This window comes from Diceros bicornis, chromosome 27 (genome assembly GCF_020826845.1).
Source record: "Diceros bicornis minor isolate mBicDic1 chromosome 27, mDicBic1.mat.cur, whole genome shotgun sequence".
Lineage (NCBI taxonomy): Eukaryota > Metazoa > Chordata > Mammalia > Perissodactyla > Rhinocerotidae > Diceros > Diceros bicornis.
The window spans coordinates 10,785,429-10,803,084 of NC_080766.1; the positions used below are offsets into that span (position 1 = coordinate 10,785,429).

General features: G+C 36.3%; 1 long non-coding RNA gene across 2 annotated transcripts in view; it reads right to left on the minus strand.

Moving 5' to 3' along the window:
- LOC131423111 (uncharacterized) overlaps positions 1 to 17,210 on the minus strand; it is a 48,270-nt gene extending 31,060 nt beyond the window's left edge. Inside the window, exon 1 of one of the 2 annotated variants that reach the window (XR_009224241.1) lies at positions 16,966 to 17,210. This is a non-coding gene — a long non-coding RNA (uncharacterized LOC131423111). Of the gene's footprint in view, positions 1 to 16,900; positions 16,945 to 16,965 lie in introns of those variants that run through there. The other variant, XR_009224242.1, reaches the window with a different exon arrangement.
- Positions 17,211 to 17,656: the final 446 nt, after the last annotated feature.

Genomic DNA, 17,656 nt, shown 5'->3' on the forward strand with positions numbered 1-17,656 from the left:
ACTATGAACTAGGCAACAGAAGTATTATTATACCTAGTTAATAAATAAGCAAAGCTCAGAAGGATTACAATGATCTGCCCTAGGGAATAATATACATATAAAGCAGAAGCAAGTTTAGTCTAGCTATTTAATATTCTACTACAAGGTCCTCATTACCTTAATGGTGTCTCCAAATACTTGACTTAAGGTAGAGAAAGAAGCGGTGGAAAAGCCCTGCTGTTTAGCTTTGCTAGTAACTGACAACAGGTAAAGGACACGGAGTGATGAGCCAGATCAAAGATGCATTTCACCATCTTTTCCATTTTTCTTAGACAAGTCTTTTGGGCTCTTCCAGAAGCATAAGAGGGAAAGTCAGTTTTTGTATTATAGTGTGGAGTTTTATTATCCTTCAGCCCAATCCTCTCTGATTCTTCTCTCCAATTTCCCGGAAAAGCCATCTCACCTCTACAAGGCTTCAATAATGGGAAACATCCGACCTCAGAAGCAGCCCAGGCTACTTTGAAAACATTTCTAATTATTAGATAGTTTCTTATTAAATTGAGAGCAGATCTGTTGTCTTTGTTCTAGCTCTACTTTCTGAGACAACTAAATACTTTTAAACCCTCTTTGACTGGTGTAGGTGGTTTCCCTGTCTCCAGGCCTTCTCTTGACAAGACTCTAGAGTTGCAAGCTTCTTATTTAAGCTTAAGCAGCCAAACAGCATCATGGAAGCTTGACGTAGCCAATATAAGAGCCTCACCGCAGTGCCCTATCAAAGGTACTTTCCCTGGGTTCTGTGGTGTTTAATCAGTCAGATTTTGCCAGGGAAGTTTTCACCAACAAACAATCTCCAAATTTTAGTGGCTTAACACGACAAAGGCTTATTTATTCCTCACGTTGTCCTTCAGCTGGGCATCTAAAGCAAATTCTTGGCTATGTTCCATACGGCCTGCCTCCTGGAATCCAGGTTGATGTGCAATTCCTGTCTTACTCTTGTGGCAGAATGAGAAATGAAGTGGCTAGACCTCCCAACAGCCTTTAAAACTTCTTTCCAGCATCTCATATGTCACTTCCTTTGCATTCTATTGGCTGAAACAAGTCCCACGGCCAAGTCTGAAGAAAAGAATACTTCTCACAGGCAAGCACTGCAAATTGTGTGGTTCTCCCTGAAAGAGGATTATCTTTCTCTACTGGTTGCCATGTGATTGAAGAGATGTACCTTAAATGTCAGAAATGATTTTCCTGATAATTAGGAACAATATGTAATCTACTACAGTTAGAAATTGTCAGAAAATCATTTCTGACATTTAAGGTATGTTATTGATAATTCTTGGTTTCCCTGCAGCAATTCACCTATTGTCACTTTAATTATGTTGTTCCCTCTGGGCAGTCTAGTCTCAACTGATAACATCTGTGACTAAAAGACATTTCTTGAGCAAAGCTGTCATTTGATGGGCATGGATTTCAAATACATAGTGGTTCTTCCTGGCATCATCTTGTATTTAGGCCCCAGTGAGTTGTATTTAGGCCCCAGTGAGTCATTGACTGTGTCCTCCTCACTAATCCCTCAAGCCTTGATACTTGCCACTTCTCCCTTCCATAACAATTAACACATGCTTCAATACCTATTTCATTGGAGTGTTCCGTATAGTACCTTTCTTTCACCATCCTAATCTTTACTGTCTGCCATTCCCTTAAACGTGATTCATACAGCTGGACACAAAGTAGAAGAGAGTTTCTTTTAGTTTCCAGGAATGCATCTCAAATTTATTAGTGGTGATCACAGTATAGTCTAGTCTTGTTCTATACACTGTGTCTCCATCAGTGCTTCCTAAATTCATTTGTGTTAGTCACAGGTCATATTAATTTGTGTCAATCTTAGAGTTATCCAGGTCCTCAAAATCATTTTTTTTCTTTTGTTGAGGAAGATTCGTCCTGAGCTAACATCTATTGACAATTTTCCTCTTTTTTTTTGCTTGAGGAAGATTAGCCCTGAGCAAACATCTGTGCCAATCTTCCTCTACTTTGTATGTGGGTCACTGCCACAGCATAGCTGATGAGTGGTGTAGGTCCACACCTGGGATCTGAACCCAAAAACCCAGGCCATCAAAGTGGAGCATGCCGAACTTAACCACTATGCCACAGGGCCGGCCTCCTCAAAATCATTTTTTACATAAAGTGGCTTCATTGATGTTAATTTTGCTATAACTGAGGTTTGGCTTGTTTTTTCTTTTGAATTTTTTAGACTAAGTGTGGAGCTTTGCATTACCCAGTAGATTTCTTTTCGTTTGATTCAGACCATTCTTCAAACTTGACAAGATCTTTAGAATCCAAATTTTGCATGCAATGCATTAACTACCCATCTAGATTTGTGTCATCCACAAATAAGACGATCATGACTTCTGTGTGTTCATAAAAGCCATTGACAAAACTGTTGAATGGGACATTTTTAAAGGAACAGAACTCTGAAACATATTGTTTAAGACCCTATCACAGCAGACAATGATCCATTAATCAGCAATCACCTGTCCTTCAATCCATGATTCTTTACTAGCACCCAGTGTGTTGCTGCACCTTATCCACAAAGATATCATGACAGGGCTGTGAGGTCTGTTGAGCTGTCACCGTCCTATTTGTCGCCAGAATCAGTTCTGTTTCTCAGACAGACACCACAGATAGTCCCTGTCTGCTCCCTGCTCTCTGTGTCTTCTTCCAAAGCTGTGTATATGCTTAGTGGAAGAGGACAATCTTTCAAATGCTCACGAATTATCATGTTAGATGCATTGCTCACATTCATATTTATTATGTGTAACTTCTCTTAAACTACCAATCAGAAATGAAAATGAGGTTAGTCTATAATGACTCACGAACTATTTCTTTAATAATGATTGAATGGCCCTTTGATTTTCACCCTCCTACCGATTAAAAATTTGGATGTTACTGTCTATTAACGTTTCTCAATCTGTGTCAAGTTCATGGTATTTTTTTGTTTTAATTTCATAGTTTTACTTATTAACTGGAAATTTTTAACTGCCTGATGGGAATCCAAACCACTACATTACATTTCCTTCACCAAACTAGCAATTATTGTTTTTTAATTTACTAGAATTATTTGTGATGAAATGCAATTTGCTTCATCTAAGTTTTCTCCAAAGTAGTAGCTACTTCTTGTCCTGATTTTTTAAATGTCATGTTATCCTGTCACAATACATGCTATATACCCAAAAATCTAAGAAAATATAGCCAGAATTCAAGACAGGGCATTGATATCTGGACCCAGGCTTGCTGGGACTCAGGTTAAGTATGATCAGTCACTTAGAACAGGACAGCTGGATGTGAGAAGGGGCAGATAAGCAGTGTGGTCAGACTGGTAAAAGACTGGACACCCAGCCACAAGGAACACAAGCAAACTAACAAACAGACTGAAAGGATTGAAACGAAAGGATTGAAACGAAAGAGAGCACCAGGAGAAGTACAAACGAGGTTTTAACTCCCACAGCCAGACCTTCACGACTGAGCTCTCTACTCAGTAAGAAAGCTATCGAGGTGTTTTGTGACTCGACTTGCTGTTGACATGAGGCATTCTCATTCATTCAGGAGATGTTGGTGTCTTTATGGGAAAATGAGGCCTACTTCTCTGGACTAAATGCAAAGATCTCCAATTACTCCTGGTTTCTGAGGACTAGAGCCAGTGAGGGTTGGAATAACTGTCTTTTTTTCCTCTCTCTCTCTCTTAAAATTCCCCTTCTTAGTATTCGCCTAATGACTGTGGCCTGCCTAGGACTCAAACCCTGATAGATCAAGTGTAACATCTTTGTATAATAAATAACTTTTCTTTTCCATGATTACAGACAGTTGTTTCACAGATAGTATAAGGCTTGTATTTTGACTTGTTTCAGTATTTAACCTTTAATTATTTGCCAAGTATATATAAATATATGTATAATATATATAATATAAATACATACACTTTCTTTGCATATATCATTGAATTTCTGTTAAGTGAATATGCTCATCAGTGTAACTGAACTACTTTATTATGAAGACGGGAAATGAATGCGCAGAGCATTTGCAATGTACTCAGTGTCTTATAACTAGTACTTATGAAATACCTATTGTATCTCAGTCTAGGACCTTTTTCACAAGAGCAAAAGCTTTTAAAACTAGCAGGCTTTAAAATATTGCCAACTTTTACATTCCACTGATGGATTACGCAACATTAAAAGCCATTTGACAATACGTATCAAAAACATTAAAAATTTGGTGCAGCTATGACAAACATACCTAATTACATGGCAAGTGCTTGACAAAATCTCATGAAAAGAGTTAAGGAGAAAGGAGCTGACCTTAGTAACCAGTACAGTGTCTGCTTTCAAATATCTTATCAAAAAATGCAAAGGAGTTCAGATGAAATAACTAATCGTATAACATTGCTAGTTTAAGAAGAATTCTGAAAACGAACTAAGAGTAACCTCATAAGTTTTGGAAAGGACTTTTTAGGGACCTAGAATGTACAGTCCAGGGATCCCAGTTACCAACTCGGTTAATTAGCAGTATATGTGGGATGGTTACCCCACTTCTTCTATGACCCAAGCTTTCAACCACACCAATACTAAATTTATTTAACAGACACAAAAAGTGCTATTAAGATGCAAAGAGCGAATGCGGACAAAGAACTATCATTCACTGAGCTCTTCCTCTGAGTCATGCATAGTGCTAAGTACATTAAAGATATTATCACATTAATTCTCACAGAAAACAAAAAACCTAATGGTCATATATTGATAATTATCCTCATTTCATTAAAGAGGAAACCAAGTTTGCCAAGTTCAAACAGGCATAAATTGGAAAATTGAGATTTGAGTCCAGGTCTATCTTGCTCAAAAGCACAAGTTTTTAATTGCCATGCTATGAATAACTTCCTATTAATCATGATTAGTCTCCTAATAATCATAAATGAGTCATTATATATTTTAGTTCTATGATACTTTAATCTTAAAAATCACTCCTCAAAACACAATACCTTTAGAAGAGAAAAAAATGGCTGTTTATCAAGACTCTGAGAATAATTTTCCTCGCTAAAATCCATTCTTTATAAATATATGTGATTATACTGCAATGTAAAATTTGACTGAAAGATGCTGTTTTATTTAAAGTACTGTGATTGATAACTCTATTGCTCATAAAATACCAAAAGGATTCAATCATAATTATAACCAAATCCATATACTCTACCATTAAAAACAAATAATATAGTCATATTAAGACCACAAGATTTTTTTTTAACTTATTCTTTCTCTAATTTAAACTGAGTATTTGCTACTTTACTGGCTGGTGTCTAGAACTGATGGACAGGTATGGTAATGAAGTGCAAATGATATGCAAATTGGGACATTAAACTAATAGGTATGTGATATAATGATTTTACTCAACTGGGTTCTTGAGTAAGTATAGTCTTATCCATTTACGAGAAATAAGCTGTACATATTCCCTAAAATAGAGAAATAACACGTTTTCTTTTACTATTATTGCTCATGCCAATGTTCAGGTAAAGAACACTGCCTGCCCTCTTTTCCATTTCTGTAAGTCCTTTCCTTTCTTTTGGGTTAAATCCTTACCTCATTCACAAAGCTTTTCTAGAACCCCTCTGGTCCACTTAATTAGCACTTAACATTGATGATCTCTTCTCCTTTCTTAAGTGTTGATGATGATGATGATACTATTAACTATAGATTAGCTTTCGTGAAGTAATTACTGATTACATATGAGGGTAATTTCGCAAATCCCTTTTAGAGACTTAGGAGTATTTCATCAAGTAGCTATTGTCACTCGCCATTCTTTCTCTTCCGTCATTGTTACTCAGATCAATTTTTCCCTCAAACCCCATCTTTCCATTACATCACGTGAGTCAGAAAAATCAGTGGATATAATTAACCTTAAAATAAATTTAGAAATCGATGGGTATTCCTTTCATCCATGCTAATTTAATCTTTATAATTAGCTAATGTTTTGTAACAAAATCTAGTAAGGAGAATTCTAAGAATCTTGATCATTTTAATTCCACCTAGTTTCCATGTCAAGAATTGCAACTTTTTGTATATTATTTATATTTTTGGATGAATTGAAAGTCTAACTATTAATCCAAAATTTTAAATTACCCATTTTTTTGCTTTTTTTAAAATTTTGGATATGGTAAAAATGTAGTAAAGATTTTATTTCTCAGCTGAAAAGCGTATAACACACGTCAGAATTCCAACAAATATGGTTAACATTTTGAAATGTTGGTGTTTAAAGTGGTAAGATTCAGGATTTGAAAAATTACCAATGTGTAATACTTTAGTCTCTGGTGCCATCAGGTCAGTGAGGTAGTAATTATGTATTTGTACATATGACTTATTATTCTTTAGAAATACTGCACAATCTAATGACTTGGATGGCAACAGAATTCCCTATACCTTTACAAATCTGTTCTAGTTATTTTCAATCCTGAAAAAAGTACATTTTTTCTAATTACAGAATGATATTTAGCACAAAGCCAATTAGATTTATTTTATCCATATGCCACAAAAGGTCAAATCCCATCTGTTCCTGTTCTCTACTTCTCAAAATGAATAGTGTTTAAGTTTTCAAAAGATATACAGATATAGACAGCCTCTGGGAAACCTAACTTTTTGTTTTCCCAACAATTCTTAGATGTCTATTAAATGGATTTTGGTGTGGACATGGGAAAGCATGAGTTCAATTTATGATCAGTATTGGCACCTTAGCAGTGGATGTAATAAATGGCATACAAATGTTTTATTCATTATGATGTGCTCATTGTTTTAATGAACAGAAATAAGAGAGCAAGTAAAAACCATGTTCCATAGCAAAATGCTACTTCAAATGATGTAGTTCATTATGAGCTCGCTAGCCACACTAGGTTACAAATTTGCATATAAAACTCATAATCATGTTTTTTTTTTTTCCAATTTAGAACAATAGTATTTTAACAGAGGCCATAGATACAATTGGGAAAAATTTGGGTGGCAGCATAAGGCTTTTATCTAGGTAAATAGACAACAATTAGTTTGTTTTTTAGATTGATGTCCCTAAATTTCATTTCACTTTGCTAGTGAAACCTGGTACATATTGGTAATTCAAGAAAATTATCAGAAGTTAATTTTATATTCTGTGTCACTTCATCATGAATTTCCACCAGCGTGGAAAACACATGCAGAAAAGTAGATGAGAAATACCATCAGAAATTCAATATACTAATAAGAATAAGCCTGTTAATAAGCCCATAATAATTCTCTCTTCACTTGTATATTGTCATACTTATCACCATGTTACCTGCCCCAAATTTGTTCATACAGTGATATTTAGTGATCTTATACACTATATGAGGCAAGTTATCCAATCATTGCATGCTATTTGCACAGAAATATCTCATACAGATTCCTTCTGATTGTCAATCTTTCCACATACATTGCATATCAAGGATTAGTCATATCACAAGGAATGACAATAGAAAACATAGCCCTTCCTTGGATAGATTTCTATATTGTGGAGAAAACAGATAAATGCAAATAAATTCATGCTAGATTCTTTATATAAAGAAGAAAAGTCACATGATTATATCAATAGATGCAGAAAAAGCATTTGATAAAATTCAGCACCCATTTTTGATAAATATTCTCAGTAAACTAGGAATAGAGGGGAACTTCTTCCACTTGATAGAGAATATCTAGAAAAATCCACAGCTAACAATATACTTAATGTTTGGAAACTAGGAGTTTTTCCACTAAGATCAGGTACAAGGCAAGGATGTCCCCTCTCACTACTGCTTTTCAACATCATACTGGAAGTACTAACAAATGTAATAAGAAAAGGAAATAAAAGGTATACAAATTGGAAAGAAAGAAATAAAACTGCCTTTGTAGATTACATTATCATCTATGTAGAAAATCCAAAATAATTGATTAAAAAACTCTGGAACTAATAAGTGATTATAGCAATGCTGCAGAATACAAGGTTAATATTGAAAAATCAATTACTTTCCTATGTATCAGCAATGAAAAAATTAATTTGGAATTAAAAATATAATATCATTTATATCAGCACCCCCAAAAAAGAGAAATACTTAGATATAAATCTAACAAAATATGTATGTGCCCTATATGAAGAAAACTACAAAACTCTGATGAAAGGAATCAAAGAACTAAATAAATGGAGAGATAATTCATTTTCCTGGAGAGGAAGACTCAAAACTGTCAAGATGTAAGTTCTTCTCAACTTGATCTATAAATGCAATCCCATTCAAAATCCCAGCAAGTTATTTCGTGGATATCAAGAAACTAATTCAAAGCTAATTCTAACGTTTATAGGGAGAGAGAAAGGATCCAGAATAGCCAATGAAATATAGAAGGAGAAGAACAAAGTTGGAGGGCAGACACTCCCCTAATTCCAGATTTACTATAAAGCTACAGTAATAAAGACAGTGTAGTATTGATGAAAGAATAAACAAATAGAACCATGGAGCAGAATAGAGACCCCAGAAATAGACTCACATAAATATAGTCGATTGATCTTCAGTAAAGGAGCAAAGGTAATACAATGGAGCAAAGATAGTCTTTTCAACAGAAGGTACTGGAGCAACTGGACATTCACATGCAAAATAGAAATGAATCTAGACAAGGACCTTACACCCTTCACAAAAATTACCTCAAAATGAATCACAGACCTAAATGTGAAAAACAAAACTATAAAACTGCTAGAAAACAACTTAGGAGAAAATTTAGATGATCTTGGGTATGGTGATGACTTTTCAGATGCAACATTAAAGGCACAATACAGGAAAGAAATAATTGATAAGACGAATTTCCTTAAAATTAGAAATTTCTGCTCTGCAAAAGACACTGTCTAGAGAATGAGTAGACAAACCACTGACTGGGAGAAAATATTTTCGAAAGATACATCTGATAAAGGACTATTATTCAAAATATACAAGAATTCTTAAAACTCAACAATAAGACAGCAAACAACCTGATTAAAAAATGGGCCAAAGACCTTAACAGACGCTTCACCAAAGAAGATCTACAGATGGCAAATAAGCACATGAAAAGATGCTCCACATCATATGTCACCAGGGAAATACAAATTAAAACAACAACACTACACACCTACTAGAATGGCCAAAATCAACACTGACACCACCAAACGCCGGTGAGAATGTAGAGCAACAGAAATTCTCGTTCATTGCTGGTGGGAATACAAAATGGTACAGCCACTTGGGAAGGCAGTTTGACAGCTTCTTATAAAACTAAATATGTTCTTACCATATAATCTAGTCATTACACTATTTGACTCACCCAAGACCATTGAAATCTTATGTCCATACAAAAATCTGCACATGGGATGTTTACAGCAGCTCTGTTCCTAATTGTCAAAATTTGGAATGACCTACTGAAGAATATCAGTAGGTGAATAAATGAATAAATAAACTGCGGTACATCTAGACAATGGGATATTACTCAGTGTTAAAAAGAAACGAGCTATCAAGCCACAAAAAGACATGGAGGAAACTTAAACGCATGTTCCTAAAGAAGCCACACTGAAAACTCTACATACGGTGCCATTGCAACCATATGACCTCTGTAAAAGGCCAAACTATGGAGACAGTGAAAAGCTCCGTGATTGCCAGGGGCAAGGGGGGAGGAAGGGAGAAATACGTGGAGCACAGAGGATTTTCAAGGCAATGAAACTTTTTTGTATAATACTATAACGGTGGATGAAAGTTATTATAAATTCACGCAAACCCATAGAATGGACGACACCAAGAGTGAACCCTAATGTAAACTATGGAATTCGGGTAACAATGATGTGTCACTGCAGGTTTATCTATTATAACAAATGTAGCACTCTGATGGGGGACGTTGATAATGAGGGAGACTATGCACGTGTAGGGGGAGGAAGTTTGTGGGAAATCTCTGTGCCTTCTGCTCAATTTTGCTACGAACCTAAAACTGCTCTAAAAATAATGAACTCTATTAAAAAAAATTAGTAAAGGATAATATTTGTATTTTTTAAAAAGAAAAGAAATCATTTTATCTAATCAGTAATAGAATGCAACATTTTTACATAATAGGGGAGTAAATTAAAAGCAATACCATTGCTTTGAAGATACAGTTCAAGTCAAATTCAGATTAATAATAATATTTGTATTTATATAATTCTTTACATTTTATAATTATTTTTCTCTTGGTCATACTCAGAACAGTTTTTTGGGTTGAATTATTGTTATTATCTCTATTCTATAGGTCATGAAAGCGAAGCTCAGAGTATTCAAAGGAAACTGGAAAATGGAAGGGTCTAAATTCCAGTTTTCTGATTCCTGATTTTGTTGTATTTCTGCATTTATACTCTGGCCATGAGAAGAGTCTGGAAATACTTCTAATTTGATGCAGCAATTAAATGAACTCTTAAAAACCAGAGGGCCCAATGGAAATCTATTAGTGCATATAATTAGTACAGCAGCCAAATAGCTTTCTTCTCCCTTGGGGGCCTGGTATTCTGTCTGATTGTTTCAGATTCTGCTGATATGTTATTGTATGCCATTTTATATGGTCCCTTTGTTTCTTTCTCAACGTTTTTGTTAGATAACTGCAACTAGCTGACAAAATTAGGCATAACCAAGAGGGTCTTGCTGTGAGTTTTTACCACAAAAAGTATCTCTTTCTGCTAACAAAAAAATTTTTTTGACATACATTCTTGCTGAGATGCAAAATTGATTTAGTATGCACATGCGTTTTCTGTGTGACCTTCTGCTGCTTCGGTAAGAAAAAGAAACATTCTAAGACCGTTGCCGGTAAATATATATACCTCACTGCAGTGGTGTGTAGTTTTTTTCCTACTACCACTCACAGTCAGAAGGAGTTAGCTGGGCTAAGCCCACGACGTCAAAGCGCATTTTAGCATCAGCAAGAACCTGGCATAACGTCCTTGAAAGACACAGTGTCTTGTGTTTGCGTGGACTGAGGAAAGAATAATGAATTATTGCTGATCATGTTTTCCATTCAGTCACGTGTTAAAAGGGAACCCTTGATTGCTGCTCATGAGCTTCACGGACTGATAGACAAGACCTTGGCAAAAGCTAGAAGTATAACATGCAAGTCTACCAAACCTATTCTTGCTTATTCCAGTGCATTTACTTATAATTCATAATTCACTACAAAATAAACAACTCAGGACAAGCGCTAGACAAATGAATATAACAAGTGTTCACTGGATTGTCTCAGGCAAACCAGGACGTGTGTTTCATTCTGACCATGGACCACTCTATGACAGCACCCTTGGCAAGAGGCAAGACTCAGAAACACTTGCATGTTGTACCTAGGGAAGCTGGCTACTAAGGTTCCTCCTGTCTTGTCATGTAATCCTGGGCATGGAGGCAGGGAGTCTATTTATTTATTTATTTATTTGGTCACTATCAGACTCTAAAAATGATTTCTGGCAGCTTAATGAAAAACATATTTTATATATAAGCAGAATATTATACAATATAAATAATGAATCCATTTTTCCAACATAATACAAAGTGCCTTGGACGAGGTAAGAAAACTGGATGGGCTTTTCTTTCTCTGAAACTCTTTACAAAGTTTGATTGGTGACTACTTAGGATATTTCTGCACAGGCAATTTCTTAATTCAGTCGTACTGCTGCATGTGTATTTCCAAAAGATAGAATCTGTAGCCAATTTGAAGTGTCGCATCTTGGCCTAGTTTTCTCTAATAAAAATCTATCGTACCTCATGCATTGCTTAAATTAAGAAAGATGACTTTTCAACATGTACATGCCTTTTATTTGTCTATTCGCTCATGTCTTGCCTGGTTCTATAAAGTATTTGAGGCAACCACATCACGCACATAATTTTTATAGTATTAGAATATTATCAGGTTCGTGGAGCAGGTTGGGCAGCACTAAAATCATGTCTATTTCTTTAATTTCTTATGCAAGTAAAGTGAGATGATAGTTACTTATTCAGAATTGGAATTGAGATTGGAAGACAAATTATGGTATCTGGTGCATTTATCAACACCTTCATTCTTGTATTGAATATATGCCATACCTTAATAACACAGACTTTACAATATTTTCAGTTTTATCAGTTTCCTAAAACCGTATCTAAACTGTTTTTTTGAATGTAATAATCAGAAAATTGAATTGGTGATCCAGTATAAATATAGATTTAGTAACTTAGAGGAATTCTTGATCCATTAAAGAATGAGACAAAAATATCCACACCCGCTTTAGGTTGATCATTTCTTTAAGCCTCATAAGAGAACCAATCTTTTTATATAATAGGATTGTTATGGGTTGAACTGTGGTCCCGCCCAAAAGATATGTTGAAATCCTAACTTCCAGTACCTCAGAATATGACCTTATTTGGAAATAAGGTGGTTGCAAATGTAATTAGTTAAGATGAGGTCCACCTGGAGAAAGGTGGGCCCTTAATTCAATACGACTGGTGTCCTTTTAAGAAGAGACAGAGAAACGCAGAAAGAGGATGGCCACGTAAAGACAGAGGCACAGACAGGAGTTGTGCTGCCACAAGCCAAGGAGTCCCTAGGGCTACGGAAAGCTAGAAGAGGCAAGGAAGGATCCTCCCCTAGAGACCGTGGAGGGAGCGTGGCCCTGCCGACACCTTGATTTCTGACTGCTAGCCTCCAGCACTGTGAGGAAAAATTTCTGCTGTTTTAAACCACTCAGTTTGTGGTTCTTTGTTACAGTAGCCCTAGGAAACCATAACAGGGATAAAGAATTTGGAAAATGAAAAATAAGCTATTTATAAATGACAAATACATTTTTTAAATTTAATGTTAAATGACAATTTTTATATGTCTTTCATTTTTATTTTCACTGGGAGTTTGTAATCTCAAAGCTCTTTCATTCTTGACATTTCAAGATGGTGGTTGTAGAATTACACCTTCAGGGAGAGAGATTGCTTAGTTTTTTTCACTGAATTTATCTCATGCTTTTATAGATTGTTTTCCCTTCGCAAATTCATCTGTTTTCAACATTTTCCGACAACCACAGATCTCCCAGCCATATTAGGGATTATCCTCTGTGTTCAGTTGTGTTGCATAACTCCTATTTGTAAATATTCTTTGCTTTAGTCCTAATAATTACCTAAAAGACAATACAAACAATTTTAAGAAATTAAACTTTTAAGAAGCCTGTTTCTAAAATTGTATTTGCCTTATTTCGTGGAGGCTTGTATTTATATACACACAAATATTTAACAGAAATATATGTTTATGTATAAATGGTCAATCACATATCCATTTAACTTGAAATTTGACCAATGTTCTATTATTAAAAAATTAAAATTGTGTCACATGTATCTCCCTTTGTATTTATCTTTGAAATAATCTCCAGATTAAAATTTACACAATATTTGCCCAAGATCTAACGGAGCTTCATTCAATGATTATTTCTTTCATTTAATTGAGTGGGTATGCAGCCTTTGGGGGGAAAAAAAATGTGTGTACATCCAGAATCCTGGATCTAATTAGAGAAACTAACAGCAGAGCTGTTGAAATGCACCTGAGTCACATGTGTGGCCTTGGATAGGAAACTCTTTTTTTTTTTTTTTTAACAATTACAGAATTAATTCCTAACAAAACAAGAGACATCTGGCCACCATGAACAAAAATTTCCAGGAATTTCAGTAATGAAGAAGTTATCCAGTGTTGGATCTTGTATTCGGCTATTCACTCTTCTTGATTTTCAGCGGGGAAGTAGTGCCTGCTGTATGCAGCAAAAACATTGACACCTTCATTGTGATTTATTGTTCTAAAAACTATTCTAGACTTGGGTAATTTTTTATGTCCCTTCAAATCAGTGACAGAAGAATAAGATCTGGAGATTTTTCTCATGAACATAGTATATTCTTTGCTGAGAAAATATCACCTTGTGTGGTAGGCAGAATAATGTACCCTCCCCCTTCCCCTCACCAAGATGATTATATTGTAACCAGAAACCCGTGAACACGTTGCCTTACATGACAAAACGACTTTGCAGACGTGATTAGGCTGAGGACTTGAGATAGGTGGGTTATCTTGAATTATCCGGATATGTCCTTAAAGTGGGTCAGTAAAATCAGAAAACCTTTCTAGCCTGTGGTCATAGAGAGGGAGATGTGACTATGGAAGGAGGGTCAGAGAGATGCAACATCGCAGACTTTGAAGCTAAAGGAAGAGGACCATGGGCCAAGGAATGCAGGTGGCCTCTAGAAGCTGCAAAAAGCAAGATACCAGTTTCACCTGGAAGCCTCCAGGAAGTAATGCAGCCCTGCTGTCATCTTGATTTTAGCCCACTGAGACCCGTGTCAGACCTTCCGACCTACAGAACTGTAAGACAATAAATCAATGTTGGTTTTTTTTTTTTCTGTGAGGAAGAACAGCCCTGAGCTAACATCTGATGCCAATCCTCCCCTTTTTGCTGAGGAAGACTGGCCCTGGGCTAACACCACGCCCATCTTCCTCTACTTTATATGAGACGCATGGCTTGACAAGCGGTGCGTCCGTGCATGCTCAGGATCGGAACCTGCAAACCCCACGCCACAAAGCAAAGCGTGCGCACTTAACCGCTACGCCACCAGGCCGGCCCCAAATTAATGTTGTTTTAAGCCACTACTTTTATAACAATTTGTTACAGCAGTCATTGAAAACTAATATACTTTGGTCGTAATTTAATTTATTTTTATTTTTATTTATTTATTTTTTTTGTGAGGAAGATCGGCTCTGAGCTAACACCTGCCAATCCTCCTCTTTTTGCTGAGGAAGACTGACCCTGGGCTAACATCCATGCCCATCTTCCTCCACTTTATATGGGATGCCGCCACAGTATGGCTTGCCAAGTGGTGCGTTGGTGCGCGCCCGGGATCCGAACCGGCGAACCCTGGGCCGCTGCAGTGGAGCGCGTGCACTTAACCGCATGCGCCACGGGGCCATCCCCGATAATTTAATTTTAAATATCTGATTATTCTTTAGATATGCTACATAAACTTCAATTAATTATCAGCTATTTTGTTGAAGCTAGGGTCATAGTGACTAGTGTGCACTTTATGAAAATATTATTTTGAGCCCATCCCCCAAAAGCTACTGGGATATAAAAACATTTGGCTACAAAATATAACATTTATAAATTATGTAATAACATTTAATTACAGTTGCAAAAACTGCTGGTATCCAATCACTTAAAAGCTGAGTTTCAGCCCTTTGAAAATTTCAGTTTCAGTGAGAGTGCAAAATGTTTTCTCCACTGCATAATTTCTAAGAAATAAGACACTGCACCCTGTTTCACTTCCTACCTAAATTGGTGTATTACAACATGGGACGCTAATACACTAAGTGTCCAGCAGGGGCAGCAGTGTGGAATTCTAGTCCCACCACCACCCACACCCAGATGAAGTCAGCTGAACCTAAACCTGCTCATGTGTGAGTACATTTCATTCTATCATCAGCCACCACTTGCCATACTGTCCCTAAAAGAGAAGTATAAATTATGTTGTGTGCAGGAGGGGTCAAAGAGCATTGGGTATTGCTTGTCATCTTTTTCATTGGCCATATACCAAGAAAGAATCCTGATCACAGCATACGTGTTTTATATACTACAAAGCAAGATCACGGTAGCAGCTAGCAGTGAAAAGTCAAGTTCCACCAAAGCTATCCTGGCTCATTTTAATTAGCTGTATTCATTCGTAATTCATACTTTGTTAAAAAGTGAATATTTCAGTTGGAAATGCTACTGGCACAGCAGGTGTTACTGGGATTGTCCTAGCCAAACCAGGACGTGTGGTTCCCCGTGACTGTGAACCACTCTCTTGTAGCGCTCCTTTAAGTGGAGACTCCTCAGCAAGGAAGAGCTGCATGCTCTGCCTAGAAAGCTTCATGCTAGGGTTCCTCGCAGTGGTAGGCTGGTAAACATTTAACAACCAGCGCTAGTGGGAGGATGGGCAGGTAGGGAATCTGACTTATAGCATTTGCTAGTTTCTGTGGTGTAAATAGTCCCACCGTGGACAATTTCAAGCTACCAAATTGAAGTCACTGAATATGGAATTGGGAAGAGACGAACACAATCTGACTTGGCCTGTTGGTAGGAGCTGATTCCAGCACACCACTCACTGTCTCTGGAACCACAACACAAGGCATGGAGGCAGAGTCGTGTGTGAGTGGATTCTAAGGATGCCAGCACTGAGTACTATAGACTGGAAATTAGAAGTTCTTCCTTTTTCTCTTGGCACCACCTATGCCTCTCAGATTCTAACATAATTTGTGTATGTAGGGAGAGTGGGGGAGTAGTTGGGGAGGTTTTGAAAGTTCATTCAATTAAAGATTAAAATATTATATTATTTTAATGTCATTATAAATTTATTTTAAAAGCTCAAAATTGAAGGTTCGTTTATTTGTTTTGTGATTGTTATGTAAATTCAAATTTTAGGTGACCATAGCTTATTGGGGGAAAAATATTCTCACTAAATAAAGAAGCCTATGGAGCAGAGATTAGAAGGAGTTGGGTGCTTTCTCTCTCTGCTACCCAGCATCAATCAGAGTTTAGAATGTTTGAACATTTGAACAACTACTTTGTAATTCACTCTAATTTTCCTACAGTGGCATTACATGTGTTTCTAAGTGAGGCTTCTAAATTTTAGTTGTACTTTCTTCAAGGTCAACTGTCAAACCTTACTCTAATTATTCAACAAATGGATGTTAAGGTCTGAATGTTTGTTCCCCCCAAAATCCGTATGTTGAAATCCTAACCCCCAATGTGATGGTATTTGGAGATGGGGCCTTTGGGAGGTGATTAGATCAAGAGAGTGGAGCCCTCATGAATGGGATTAGAGCTCTTATAAAAGAGACCCAGAGAGCTCCCTTACCCTTTCTGCCATGTGAGGACACAGCAAGAAGACACGCATCTATGAACTAGGATGCAGGTTCTCACCAGAATCTGTTGGCGCCTTGATCTTGGACTTCCCAGCCTCCAAAACTGTGAGAAATAAATGTTTGTTGTTTAAGCCACCTAGTCTACAATATTTTTGTTATAGTAGCCCAAATGGACTTAGACAATGGATCCCCAAAAATCTCCAATTTTAAAGCTTTTCGCAAAATGAAATTATTGAACAAAGGCTTATAAGCAGAAAGACATTAAAATTCATCCCTACAAAAACAAAGGTGGAACTGAACACATTAAAAGATGAGTATATACCATTGGTATACACAATTGTACATACTCAGAGTATATACAATTTGAAAATTCTGGGGTTTTTATTTAGAATATGTCAATTCATGAAAATGATTCTTTGATGGAGCTTCAATTATTCATTTGAAAATTTATATGCTGAACCAAAGTGGAATAAAATTGAGATTGCCTAAGATGTCATGTATGTGAATTTGACAAACCATTTAGATGAGTCATAAATAGTGAAAACTTAATTTGACAAGTATCATCTTTAAAGATATATTTTGAAGAAAGGGCTTTGATTGGAGGTAAAAAGACAGTACCTGTGAAAATATTTGGTCTAACATTATCACAAATTTCAATGTAAAAAGACTTAGAATTTGAGAATAGCCTCCATTTAGCAGAACGTTCACCAAGCTTGTATGTACCTAATACCTGTAGAAAGAGTATTTCC